Source organism: Cornus florida, unplaced genomic scaffold, assembly GCF_030987335.1.
Source record: "Cornus florida cultivar Cherokee Brave unplaced genomic scaffold, ASM3098733v1 CherokeeBrave_3.0.0_Hap2_Chr02, whole genome shotgun sequence".
Classification (NCBI taxonomy): Eukaryota; Viridiplantae; Streptophyta; class Magnoliopsida; order Cornales; family Cornaceae; genus Cornus; species Cornus florida.
In genome coordinates, this window is record NW_026775572.1 from 5,599,884 (window position 1) to 5,614,309 (window position 14,426).

Sequence of the window (14,426 nt, forward strand, 5' to 3'; positions counted from 1 at the left end):
GTTTCTTAAACTTCTCTTTTTTTTTTTCGAAAAAAAAAAAAAAAAAAATTGTAAATTCCACTTACACCTGACCTTTGCCAAAAAATAAAAAAATGATAAATTCCACTTACACCTGACCTTTGCCATTATTCCATTCACACTCTTGTACTTTTCATAATTCTACCAACAACCCCTATCAATAACCGCCGACTAATTTACTAATAGAAATATGTGATTTTACTTTTTTATCCATAAATTATAATAAAATTTATAACTTAAATGAAAAGACTTAAACACCTCCTATTTCTCTCTCTCTACGCTGTTCACCCGAAAAAAACCCTACTCTATGTGGCTACCTTTTCTCTCTCTTATTTTCTTTTTCCCTTTTTTTTTTTTTTTCTATCCTTTATTACGTTAACTACACCATTTCTCTATCTTCTTTTCTTTTTCCATTTCTTCTTCATTATTGCCCGCAGAATCTTATGCAAACGCCAGTGACCAAGACTCACAGTGGGTCAGCGACGACGTTGACCCCGATCGGTGATTTTTTGGTTCGTATTGCGACGAGAAGGGTCTTAGCTCGTCGCCAGCTTCTTTGCTTGTTGTTGCGGCTAAAGTGTGTGTATAGACAGTAGCCGAACGGCGGAGATCGTTTCACCTCTATAATTTGTCGGAGATTGCTTTACCTAGTTCAATCTGGCGATCCCAAGTCCTGCGTGGCTGCACCTCGTCGATCGCAATACTGGTGATGGCAAGGCAACACGATAGGAAGCTCTGACGACAGTGATTCATTCTACGATGCTGACTCTTGTTGTAACTCCACCGACCTCTTCGGTGGGAACTAATTTATCGGCTACCGGAGCTCCGTCGCCATCCTTTTTCCGTTCTCCACTACTGAATATGTCGAGCTCAAAGCTAGAACGAACCAAGTTCGACCAAACCCAGTTCAGTCCAGCAAGCAACGATTCAGTTATACCACTAAAATGGAGAAAAAATCCGAAGAAATGTCCTTGCAATTGAACGCGCGGGCAGTAAAAACTGAAGTTTAAGGTGCTCGGTGTGGAGTAAGGACTGAAGCTGGAGGTGCGGGCGTGGACTGAATGGCAATTTTGAAAACCTGTGGAACTTAACGGCGGACAATACTCCAAGAAGTTTAGTTCAGTTCGGCCTAGCTACAAGCTTCCTCAACCCACCTCGGTGAAACCTAATTTAAAACGGCCATAGACACGCCAGAGCTGTAGAAAAATCCGGCCTAACTCTGTAACTTCGTCACCATCGTCAAAACTACAAGCTTCACCGGCCTTGTCACAGTCCGCCTCATGTCGGTCATTTTATTCCACCAAACAGTTCATTGGCATCCCTATTGAAGCATGCCCGCCGTCCTCTTCATCGCCGTTTAGTCATTTCATCACCTGTCAATTTAGTCTCCCCATTTCTCGCCGGTAAAAATAGTTTCACCATCGGTCCTTATTGGTAAATTCCGTGGCTGCAGTTCCCGTTTTGCATCGCCTAGCCATCCTTGCACACCATTCAGACTTGTTTGGTCACCATCTCTAGTGCGTGGATTAATACTACGTGCTCAATTCTAGCAAGTTACAAAGTTGAAGCCATCGATGAATGGGGTGTTACGGGTTCGGTGATACGAGGGCACGGTTATCCTTTTGAGTTTTGCATTGGCTAATGAGGTAAAAAAATGTCATTTCAAGTATTAGAAGAGTAAAATTGATCTTGTACCAATTTTTTCATGCTCAGTTGCTTAACAGCAGGGTAGTTTATTACGTAAACCAAAACCTTAGGTAGGTGAAATATTCAAATATAGGTGGAATTTATTCAAAAAAAAAATTTTAGCGCCCTTAATCTTTTAGAGCAACTCAAATTGCCAAATCACCTTTCAATTTCAAAATATAAGAGGTGGGGTTTAAAATGGGCTCTCCAATAGACGATCAAATAGGCTGCTAAAATTTGAGATTGTCAAATCTTCTACCAAATATAACACAAAATATAATAACCTGTTATTGCTCACTATACCCAGAAGACTGAGAAGAAAAAGGGCGACAGAAAGAGAATGGCATTTCAAATTTGTATTTTCTCTGCCTCTCTTATTCTCATATGTGTGTGTGTATATATATATCTCTCTCTTCTCAGATTGGATCGGTAATTTTGTGGGTAAATTTTCTCTTCTCAGATTTGTATATATATATATATATATATATTTCTCCACTCAACCAAATAAGGTTGGTAATTAATATTCTTTGTGAACATCTTGATGTGAAAATTTCTCAAAATTTCACTATTTTTCGTTACTATTTTTTATTTTTTTTTTCCTTTTCCAGTCTATATATTAATGTTTACTTTTACAGTTTTTATATATCTCATCTTTCTCGAAAAACAATTTAAGATCTTAGAGAAAGGCTTTATGCCAATTGTACTCTAATGGATAAATCGTACTCTGGTGGAGGCTTGGAAGTCTGTGGGTGATTTTTATTTTTTTTTTTTAAGTAAAGTCTGTGGGTGATGACAAAATGCTTTTTGACCAATCAGTAATAAAATTGCAAAGGCTTTAACATAGGGTCATAGTATAATAATTGGTTAGGTAAATCAAGCGAAAAATTATGCATGAAAAAATAGTATTGAAAAATTCTTACTTCTTACCAAGGATTGACCATGAAAAAATAGTACTGAAAAATTCTTACTTCTTGCCAATGATTGACCATGGAACATCTTTTATTTTCCCAGAAATGAATGGAAAGGATTGGAAGAAGAAGAAAACCTCCTTGTGGTGTTTATTGACAGGGCAAAGCATAGGATAAAATTCCCTAGAACATCTTGTTATTTTAATTTTTTATTGTGGTTCATCATGTTGTAAAATTTAATTTATGATCATGTCAATGTATGTGTTTTAGGTGGGTTCAATTATATAATTATTTATGACATTCAATTAAAATGAAATTTCTCTAGCAATCAATAGTCCTTGATCGTAAACTAGATATGAGGCCATCTTGTTACATCATGGAGCAGAATTACATCATTACAGCATAGTAGTTGGGAATGGCAGTTGAAAAAAAAAAATGATGGTTGTATCAAAAAAATGGCATTTTGAATAAAATGCATCATTGGAGTAGAATTGCTAAAATATAGCATTTTGACATTATAAAAGCATCTCCAACCCAATGCTATTTGGGCTGCTATTTGTAAATATAGCAGATGGGCTTCAAATGGGCTCTCCAATGGACTGTCATTTAGCCTGACAAATTTTAACTTTGCCAATTCTTTTGTCAATTCTAACACAAGAAATGGCACTTGCTATTTCTGATATTTCGTTCTTATGTAGGGGCAAGAGAGAGAGAGAGAAGAGAACGGCGGCAACAGACCAGAGAGAGAGAAGAGAACGGCTATTATTTCTCGATCAAACCCCACCACCAGCATCCCAATCAGAGCTCGACCTCAGCCCTACCCTCCTCTTTCCCTCTCTCTCTCTCTTACACCACACACTCTCTCCTCAAACCATAGACAACTCGCCTACATCATAGCCACTCCTCTATCGCTTTGAAACTCTATAAAGAAGCAACAGGTATGAAATCTATATATATATATATATATATATATATATATTTGTATATATATGTTTTTTGATTTAAAAATTTTCAATTTCATTCTAAAATCGGGCATGGGCTTTGTATTTGGGATCCAGATTTCTCTCTCTGTGCATATGCTTTGTGTTGATTTGATTTCCATGTGTGTGTATATGTATTTTGCAGTCTTCAATTCAATTTCAGTATTGATTTCCCAATTGGGTCTTCAATTCAAGCTATCTGAAATCTTTCCTTTAAAATGGTTATTGTCCAAATATAAATACTCCAAGCTAGTTAGGTTCACAGCATCAGGAAGCATCGGACCATCCAAACTATTATTGGATAATGTGAGGAACCCTAAGGAGAAGCAACCAATTGCAAAATGTTGAGGTATTTGTCCTGACAAATTATTGTTAGACAAGTCTTACCTCCACAAAGAATGCAGATCACCTAATGAAGCCAGAATCCTACCTTCCAATTCCTTTCCGGACAAGTTTAAATAATTTAAGGGTAAAGTACATTGACACCCCTCGAGGTTTGGGGAAAGGACAAGCAGAGGAAAGTTAGCATGTTTTTGGACAATGACACCCCTTCAAGTTTGAAAAATGGACAAAGAGACCCTGAAAATGGTGAATTGACCTTATTACCCTTTCAAATAAAATTAATATTTTAATTGACTTAAATACCCTTTGATTAAACCCAAACCCGAAACCAAACCCGAACCCGAACCCGCCTGCGTATATTATACAGTTCACCAGAGGAGAGAGAAGGGAGATCAGATGGATGGTGGTTGTGGCCGCGGTGGTGGGTGTAGAGAGAGGGGGAAGAGAGGGGCGGCCATAGTTGAAGAGATGAGGTGAAGAGAAGAGAGAGGAAGAAGCATCGGCAATGACTGTAACAGTGGCGGTGGCGGCGATGACTGTGACAGTGGCGGCAAAACCCAGAAGCATCGGCGAAACCCTGAAATTGCCGGCGAGGACCAAGCTCCGATGACGATGCGGCCACGGACTGAATAGTGTGGCGAAGTTTAGAAACCGAGCAACAAGAGATCGACGAGCAAAAACAATCCGGCGAGGACCAAGCTCTGATGACGACAAGGTTCAGATAAGCACAGTCCGGCGACCGTCACCTGCAAGGCCGAGGAGGCTGAAGTGGGCATCGCTTCTGCCGTCCGTTTTGAGTCCAATTAGAGTCCTTTTCCGTGCGAAGGTGAGAATTGGGGATGGTGATGTGCACAGATGAGGGGGTGATATATATGTGTGTATGTGTGTGCGTGTGTATGAGAGAGGGGAAGAGGGTGGTGGCGGCGGCGGCACCGATCTCATCCTCAAATCTTCCCTGCAGGCTCAAACATCAACTCTCTACCGCTGTCAAGAATAAAAGACACCGGCATGGGGAACGTCTCTGTCAATCCCGGTCAAACCCGGCTTGTCCAAGGCCGAGTTCGCCGCCCGAACCGAGGCTGAGCTCCGGCGAGGTCGAGGAGGTGGCAGTGGCAGAGCTCCTTTTTGGCGTCTTCTTTAGTGGGTGGTGATTATGGAGGTTGGGGGTTGGTGGAGATTGGGGGCGGTGGTGACTGGTTGTTGGTGTGTGTGTGTGTGTGTGTGTGTGTGTGTATATATATAAGTATATATGAAAAGGGTATTTTGGCCATTTAAGTTTTAAATATTTTATAATTAAAATTAATAAAATAGTGAAGGGTAAAATGGACTTTTCACTTGATTTAAGGCTCTGTTTGGAGGGAAAATTTCACAAGGGGGTGTGTTTGTCCAAAAACAAGCCAACTTTCATCTGTCTGTCCTTTCCTCAAACCTCAGGGGGTCTCTTTGTACTTTACCCATAATTTAAATTGGGAAGAGATGGAACTTATATTTGTTGGTAGTTGATTATGAATATGATTGTTAGAGATATTAATCCACTTTGTGATGTTGTAAGGAGAAGAAGTCAAAAATGGGAAAGGACCTGAGAAGGAGTTATTTCTAGATTAAGAAAACCCAATTGTGTATTGTTTGCTAACAACCAAGAGAGAAAAAATAATGTCCCACCAATATAAGTCAAATTGTTATGTGATAGATCAACCACCACGAGGTCATGTTGATGATAGAGAAAATGGAAAAGCCTTTCACTGAACTGGTTGGCATTGCATTTTGACAAAGTGAAAACCTTCAGTTGAAACCTTGGAATTATTAAAATTGGGTGGTCACTACTACTACTCAATCTGTTGTGATCACCTGAAATGAGCTTTAGCTTTGAATGGTTATAAAATGCAGAAAATGAGATTGGGATCACAAAATGATTATGTGAAAATGAAAGATATTGGGTCTTGATTCTTAATGATCTGTTTTACAAGTATGTTTATTGGGTAATTGCTAATTTAAGCTCTAACATCCTAATATGAAGTGAATTTTGGATTAATTTCCATTATTATGTATATTAATATGAAGTTCTGATAGCGGTTAACAATTTCTGAAACTTCATACATCTTTTTTTTCCCATCAAATAAATGGAACTATTTGGAAATTCATTTTTCTCATCTTTTTTTTACATGAAATAGGTGCTGCTTTGACATATGTTTTATCATTAGAGTAACGTAATTCTTTTGTAAGACTTTTATGTTTCTCACAACTTGTTGCTATTGTTGAAATAATTTCATAATTTGAGATTAAAAATAAATAAAAAATGTGTTTGTCCAGCATATTTCAGAGAGTGTAGGCTATGTAGCATCATATTGCTAATAAAGGTACACAATTTCATATTTTCAGAATACCATTGTCATAAAATGTATCTGGAAACTTCAAGGATTATTTTAGAACCATTCCCCGCAATCAAACTCTCCCGACTTTAATTATTATATGAAAATATGTTCCTGGAACTGTACAAGTTATGGAGTGGTAATGATATAACAATTTATTTAATTTGCAATGTTGTTATTTGCCTCCACGGGCAAAGTCTATCATAAGAATTTTTTTTGGCTATATAGACCGAAAGCACTAACAATAACACCTAATGCCAAACTCGTTTACTAAATCGATATAATTCTACACACAATAAGATACCAAGCAATTTTTACCAATTAAGAATGCATCACAATGGAATTCAGGTGCACTTTGAGTCTTTCACACACTTCTTTCTCCCATTTGTTATAGCTGGCTACAAAGGCCCTTCAGTTCCTTTTGATCTGGTAAAGGAAAAACTTGATATTATATAGAATTTGAAACATAAATAAAAGATTCGCAGGGATAAAATATAAGTTATAGAAAAAGTTGGTTTATATTACAATGTTATATGTTGTTATAGACTATTTTTCTATTATATAAAATATCAGTAGGTTCATAGCCAAATTGAAATAGTTGTCATAGCCAAATTAGGTTTAATTTTAGGTTAATTTTTTTTCACAGACCTCTGCTTTGATTTGGCATATTAATAACTATCAATGGAAGTCTCTCAATCATCAATAAAGTGGGGAAAGACATTCACGCCGGATCAAGATATAGCAATTTGCAATGCTAGGTTGAACATCACCCAAGATCCAATCGTTGGCAACTCGCAAACTTGTGTTCTACCATTTTCGTCGTTGCTGTGATCAATATAATTTTGGAATTGGATATTCCAAAATTATATTGATCACAGCAACGACGAAAATGGTAGAACACAAGTTTCTATCCAATCTTGTTGGGGCATAATCATGAAGTGTTGCGGTAAATATAGTGGGTGCCTCAGACAAATTGAACATAGGCAATAAAGTGGAATAAATGAAACAGATAATGTGAGATTTCTACTTTTCTTGTTAGTTGTAATTTTAATTTTTATACATTTAATTTTATTTCATATCATTTTCTAAGTTTTTCAAGCAAAAAGTTTGTATTTTGCAAATGAGAAAAAATATTTTTCTTTAGATCATTGTTGTGTGATCTTGGAGCATGCCATTAAGTGGGAAGATTAGGGATCCTCCAAAAAGCCAAAGTCTCCTACAATGACCCCATATTCCTCTTCCGCATCCCAAATTCCTGAGACGCCCATTTCTCTCGATTCCAATCAAGATCCAACCAGAAAATCTGTTAACTCCCCAAGAACCAAAAGGCCTAGTGGAAGGAAAGCTGCAAAAGAAACATGTAGAAAAAACAAGATAGTAGATACTTCAGACACTCATTTTTGTGATTTGATGGAAAAATTTAACAAAAATACAACTGAGGGTAGAATGAAGAAGTTCGAAATAGAAGAAATAAAAGTTAAAGTAATGGAACAAATGTATCAAATGGAGCAAGAAGAGAAAGAAGCCAAGGAAAAAGAGAGAGATGATAAGATTATGATGGTAGACCATTCCAACATGGACCCTCAGGCGAAAGTTTATTACCAGCTACGCAAGAATGAGATTCTTGCCAAACTACAAGCACGCTTAACAAACTTTGATTATTATGTTCCTCTTCCCACATCTCCACCATGGAGGACACTTGAAGATGTGATTTCATTTTTATAACTAGTTATCGCCGTTTTGTGTAAATGGGCTGTCGAAAACAAATTTTTGGATTTGGAGGGGATGTGTGGCCCTCTTTAGTGTTCCTTTTGTGTAAATCAGAACTATTTAGTGTTCCTTTTGTATAAATCATAATTGTTTAATGTTCCTTTTGTGTAATTTAGAACGGTTTAGTGTTCCTTTGTTTCGGTCAGGAAAAAAAAATAGTTAAGTCAGTTATTTTTACTTAAAGCATGCCATTTTTTGTTTTTTGTTTTTTATTTTTTTATTTTATTTTATTTTATTTTATTTTAGGATATGCATGATTTCCCGTTCAATGTTCCAGTACATATATGCATAATTTCTTGTTCAATGTTTGTAAAAACCTTTGCTTATACCACCTCAAATTGGTTTTAATCAAGTACATGAAATATGAATAATTCATTGATTTTTAATAAAGTAATCAAGCCAAATATTTTTATTTATTTTTAATAAGGCAAAGAAGTTCAATATTTTTATTTATTTTTAATAAGGCAAACATGCCAAATATTTTTATTTATTTTTAATATGGCAAACAAGCTAAATAAAATTCAAACATTCAAAAATAATAATAATAATAATAATAAAATAATAATAAAATTACTAACTCACTTGTACACTATTTAGTGTACAAAACACACATACTAATAAATCAATGATCCAAACAAAAGATATCTGAAACACACTTCTTCAAGTCTCTCCTTATCGTGACCACAAATGTTCAATAAGATTATTGCGGAGTCTATGATGGATTGTAGAAGATCGAATCCTACCATGACGAGCGAGGAACTCAGAAAACAAGGGTATTGGCTCTCGCGACACTTCAAGTGGATGCACCGTTTTGGGTGCATCATACTCGTCATCTAGAGAGTTATCAAGCTCATCTTCAATGATCATGTTGTGCAAAATTATGCACGCCTTCATGATATAACCAAGATCTTCATGGCTCCAAAATCTTGCCAGCCCCTTACCCACTTAGGATAGATACCATTAGCAAAATAACATCCCATAGTGTATTGGTTGTCATTGATGGTATAGTTGGCAGCAGGGGCACGTCCTTCAACGAGGTCAGCAAAGAGAGGAGACTGATCAAGAACGTTGATATCATTAAGGGATCCAGGCATACCAAAAAAAGCATGCCATATCCACAAATCATACAAGGTCATTGCCTCAAGTATAATTGTTGGTTTATGTACATGCCCAGTGAATTGACCATGCCATACAATAGGACAATTCTTCAATTCCCAATACATACAATCCAAACTCCCTAAACATTCCGGGAAATCCACGTTTCTCCTCCCGTAGCAGTCTGGAAATGTCCGCCTTAGTCGAGGATCTCAGATATTCTTCACCATAAATGTTAATGATTCACACACAAAATCTCTTCAAAGACTCAATTGTTGTGCTTTCACCAATTCTCACATACTCGTCAACAGCATCAGCGGGCATACCGTAGGCAAGCATCCAAATTGCCGCAGTCATCTTCTGCAAATCAGATAATCCGGGAAAACTGGCGGCGTCAATCTTTTGGACTAAGTAGTCATCATATTGTTCAATCACATTTAATATACGAAGGAACAATGGACGATTCATTCGAAAGCGTTTTCGAAAGATGTTAGCTGGGTAGACAGGATTTTTAGCAAAGTAATCTTTGATTAGTAGCTCGTTGCCGGAGACTCTATCACGATGGAGTATCGCCGACCACTTACAGAACCAACATGCATAGTTGGTCGTTGTCTCGTTGCATCTTCCTTCTATGAAATTCTGATGCCATAAGTTCCATGACCTCTGCGCTTTGATCTTCATCAGATGAAGAATCATTGAAATCTTCTCTCAAAATCGCTCTTCTCAAATTGCTTATTGCAATACTAAAGTTATAATGAAGGAAGATAGTTTGTAGGTAGAGGATGATGGTATTTATAGATGGAGAAATGATAGTTGAGAATGGTAGCTGTGAATATTAGTTGAAGCTGGGAATGGTAGTTGAAATGATAGTTGGGAATGGTAGCTGGGAATGCTAGTTGAAAAACAATGGTAGTTGGGAATGGTAACTTAGAATGGTAGTTGAAAAGGAATAGTAGTTGAAATGGTAGTTAGGAATGGTAGCTGGGAATGGTAGTTGAAATGATAGTTGAAAAAAATGGTAATTGAAAAAGCATGGTAGTTAGGAATTGTACTTGGAAATGGTAGTTAAAAAATAATGGTAGTTCAGAGTTGAGAACGAGAATAGAAATGGAGGCGATTGGGGAGGCTGAAATAATTTGCCCTAAAAATATTTTATTTTTTAATAATAATATAATCAAATATATATATATATTTTCCCGAAAAAAAGAAAATTAAAAAATATATATATCATCTTGTTTTATCTTTTTTTTTTTTTTTTTTGTCATTTTTTGACAAGATATTTTAGATTTTTGCTTCTTTTTAATTATGTTTAATTTTAGTTTCATTCTAATGTCTACAACTTGACTATGAATGTGACTAATATTAATATTATTGATGCAAATATGAATGGTAGGAATAGTAGTTGAAAAAAAAATAGTGGTTGTGTCACAAAATAGCATTTTGCATGAAATGTACCATTGGAGCAGAATTGCTATAATGTAGTATTTTAACACTGTAGCACCTGTCAAAATATAGATTTGACATGCGAAAATGGCTTCTACCATTGGAGATGCTCTGAGAGCAACTCCAATGGGCTGCTATTTGGACTGCTATTTTCAAAATATAGTATATGGGTTTAAAATGAGCTCTCTAATGGCATGCCAAAATATAATTTTGGGGTAAAGTGCATTAAACCCTTCTGAACTATTGGAGTATGTGCAAGAAACCCCCCTGAACTATAAAAGTTGCAAAAAACCCCCCTGAATTATTGGGGTATGGGCAAGAAACCTTCCTGAACTATATATTTTTTTGCAGTTTATCCCATCCGCGCGAATTGATTGACTGAAAGGGACGATGAAGCCAAGGAATTTGTTGCTGGGATCGGTGGGTCTCCTATCATAGCTCCATCATAGCCGTTGCACTACCCGCCAGATCCGTCGGCCATATATATCGCACTTCTCTGCACCGTTGCGTCAGCCCATCACTATCATCGCTTTGCCTGCCATTCTGCTCACCTTGCTCGCCGGTCCATTCCATCGTCCATTCCAAGCGAGGCTCGCTGGCCCATTCCGCCATCTCCATAATCGAGCACACCGCCATCCATGTTTCGAGCACACAGCCATCCACAGTTCACCGCCGAGCCCCCTTGAGCTCGCCGCCGCCTCCACAGTTCACGGCCGAGTCAACCGAGCTCTCATCACAACCGAGTCCTCCGCGCATAAGCCGCCATCATTAGAGACCGAGCCATTCCGCCGACCTCGGATTTCTTTGGTCTTTTCCTTTCTCTCTCTCTTTAGCTCTTTGTTTTGGGTTGTGTTGGGTGAAAAACATCTTTTGGCAGAAAAAAAATGTAAGAAGTGTATAAGTTAAAACGACACAGTGTGTTATAAGGGTAAACTGGTCTTTCAAAATTTTCGGTGCCGGAAGCTGATGTCATGGGGGTAAATTGCAACAAAATCATAGTTCAGGGGGGTAAATTGCAACAAAGTCATAGTTTAGAGGGGTTTTTTTTGTAGTTTAGGGGGGTTTCTTGCAAATGACCAATAGTTCAAGGGGGTAAATTGCAACAAAATCATAGTTTAGGAGGGTTTTTTGTAGTTCAGGGGGGTTTCTTGCTAATGACCAATAGTTCAAGGGGGTTTAATGCACTTTACCCTATAATTTTGCCAAATGTTGTGCCCAATATAACACAACATATAGCTATTATCAAATCTGCTATTGCTCTTTTCCTTTTCTCTTCTCTCTCGCATGGGCTGCCAATTTGGTGTTGGGCTGCCAATTTGGTGTTGTGCTTGTATATATATATATATATATATATATATATATATATATATATATATATATATGTCAGTTGTGCTTGTATATATATATATATGTCAGTGTTGTGTGTATATATATGTATATGTTTGTTGTGTGTATATATATATCTGTTGTGCTTGTGTGTATTTATTTTTAATAAGGCAAATAAGATAAATAAAATACAAACACTCAAAAAAAAAAAAAAAAAAAAATGGTTGTTGAAAATTGTAGTTAGAAATGGTAGTTGAAAAATAATGCTTGTTGTGTCAAAAAATAGCATTTTGGATGAAATGCACCATTGGAGCGGAATTGCTATAATATGGCATTTTGACACTGTAACTCCTTTCAAAATATAGATTTGGCATGCAAAAATGACAATTTGCATTGGAGATGGTCTAACACCTCCCCAAATATAACTTTGGCATGCAAAAATAATATTTTGCATTGGAGATGGTCTTACTTGCTATTGGTTATCAAATTATGGATCGGATTAATTTGGATATAATTAAATACTAATTTTATTTTAAAACTTATTTAGCATATTTAATATGATTATAATCAAATAAATTTGATTTTGGTACCGTTGACATATGGTTAAAAGAGGCCAGATTTGCATAACTCCAATTTAGGTACCACTATATTACTTCGTCAGAAAAATGAAAGGCTCTATTTTAAATTTTGATTTGATGGAGCTTAATCCCAATTTAAATTTATTGATGGACTGTTGATTATGTGTGTGTGTATATATATATATATCACTTACACAAAATTTTCATTTCTAGACCATGCTTCTTGTGTTGTTTTATTGTGAATTTTTATCAATTTTATAACATTGCATTCGTGTATAAAATAATGTTACAATACGAAGTATTGCTCAATCTTTTGTTGACCAAAATCTTTTTCACCATATAGTCCGTAGCATTAGCGATTTACAAAATGCGGCATAGGATGTCCCTTTAACCCGTCTCTTTATGACTTCAAAACTATGAATGGTCTGGACCAACTATGAAAGTTTAGGACTAAAAATATGTCAGATTCTATTTGAGTTAAGAAAAAAAATAAAAATAAAAAACTATATTTAAGTAGCCTTAGATACCTAAATAATAAAGTGGTTTATTTTAAATTTTTTTTTTTTTTTACTTTGGTTGAATTAAGTAAAATAATTATATATTTATTGAGAATCATTGTTCAGGTCCAAAATGCCCTTCAAACTTTTTTTTTTAAATATCAATTTTTTTTTTTAAAATCAAATAAATTATTTGCTCAATTTTTTTTGAAAAACATAGTGGAGTATGATACACAAGGATGTTGGGATGGGATGAACTGTGTTTATCTTTATTTTTTCTTTTTTTTGTCCTTTTTTAAAAAACTTTTCTCAATCTATATTTCGGGTGAATTCACTGAACTGTACTATATCTTTCTTCTTCTATATCCTAACACTTATGATTATATATCCGATTATTTAGTTTATAATTATATTCAATTATTTAGTTTAATGATCAGTGTTACACAATTTACACATTTTTTGATACAAAATCTGTTCTTATTAACTTAATAACTGCAGTTACCTTCTAAAGTTTTCACTACAAACATTTAATTTTCGGATCATCGAGGATATCTCATGACGAGCTGAATTGGGCTACTCGTTAAAGATTATCCGTGGAGTTACCTGTTGAAAGGGTTACTATCATGCTGAATTTTAGTCATCTCAGTTGCACAATGAAAATCGAAAGTCTCTAGCAATAATGTTCTTGGCCCAAATTACGAGCCACCACTCAGTTACTATGACTTCCATCCATTAATGAATGATGGAGTATTTGATTATGTGTAATCATTGTTTGTTTATAAATCCACAAAAGCCTACACCACAATTTTATTTTATTTTATTTATTTATTATTATTACTATTTTTTATGTTTATTGAATTGGAATTACCATGTGACATTGAAAGGACGTTGGAGAACAACCTTTCATTGTTTAATTTGGTGAATGAATTATTTGATTTCAGAATGATAATTTGATATTTTAAAAAGAGAATTTGGAGGACATTTTGAAGTTTCTCGATGCATATATAATTATTTTGTTTAATTCAAATAAAGTGAAAAGTGAAAAATAAACTTTTAAAATTGACCACTTTTTTTATTTAATACTTCTAACTCTACCTAAGTGTAATTTTTCTTAAAAATATATATATAATTTTGGATTGTGAATTGAGCTAGAGTTGACCCTTCTACTAATTCAATCCATGCAAATTACATTCATAATTGCAACATCGAACGATTCCTTAACAATTTATTATTGTGTTTGAGAGTATTGAATCGACTTCTTGAATTTGATATTGGAGAAAATTCAGTTTAAAATTCAGAGTGCTGAATCGATGCTTCCAAACATAGCACAATGCAAGTCGAAAAGTCATAATTTAGTGACCAACAGGTATGGATGGCAATGGACAAGTATGACACCAGTTTGTCTAAACCCATA

General features: G+C 35.6%; 1 pseudogene; it reads right to left on the minus strand.

The window, feature by feature from the left end:
• Positions 1-8,431: 8,431 nt before the first annotated feature.
• LOC132285102 (uncharacterized) lies at positions 8,432-9,914 on the minus strand (annotated as a pseudogene).
• Between the last annotated feature and the right edge of the window lie 4,512 nt (positions 9,915-14,426).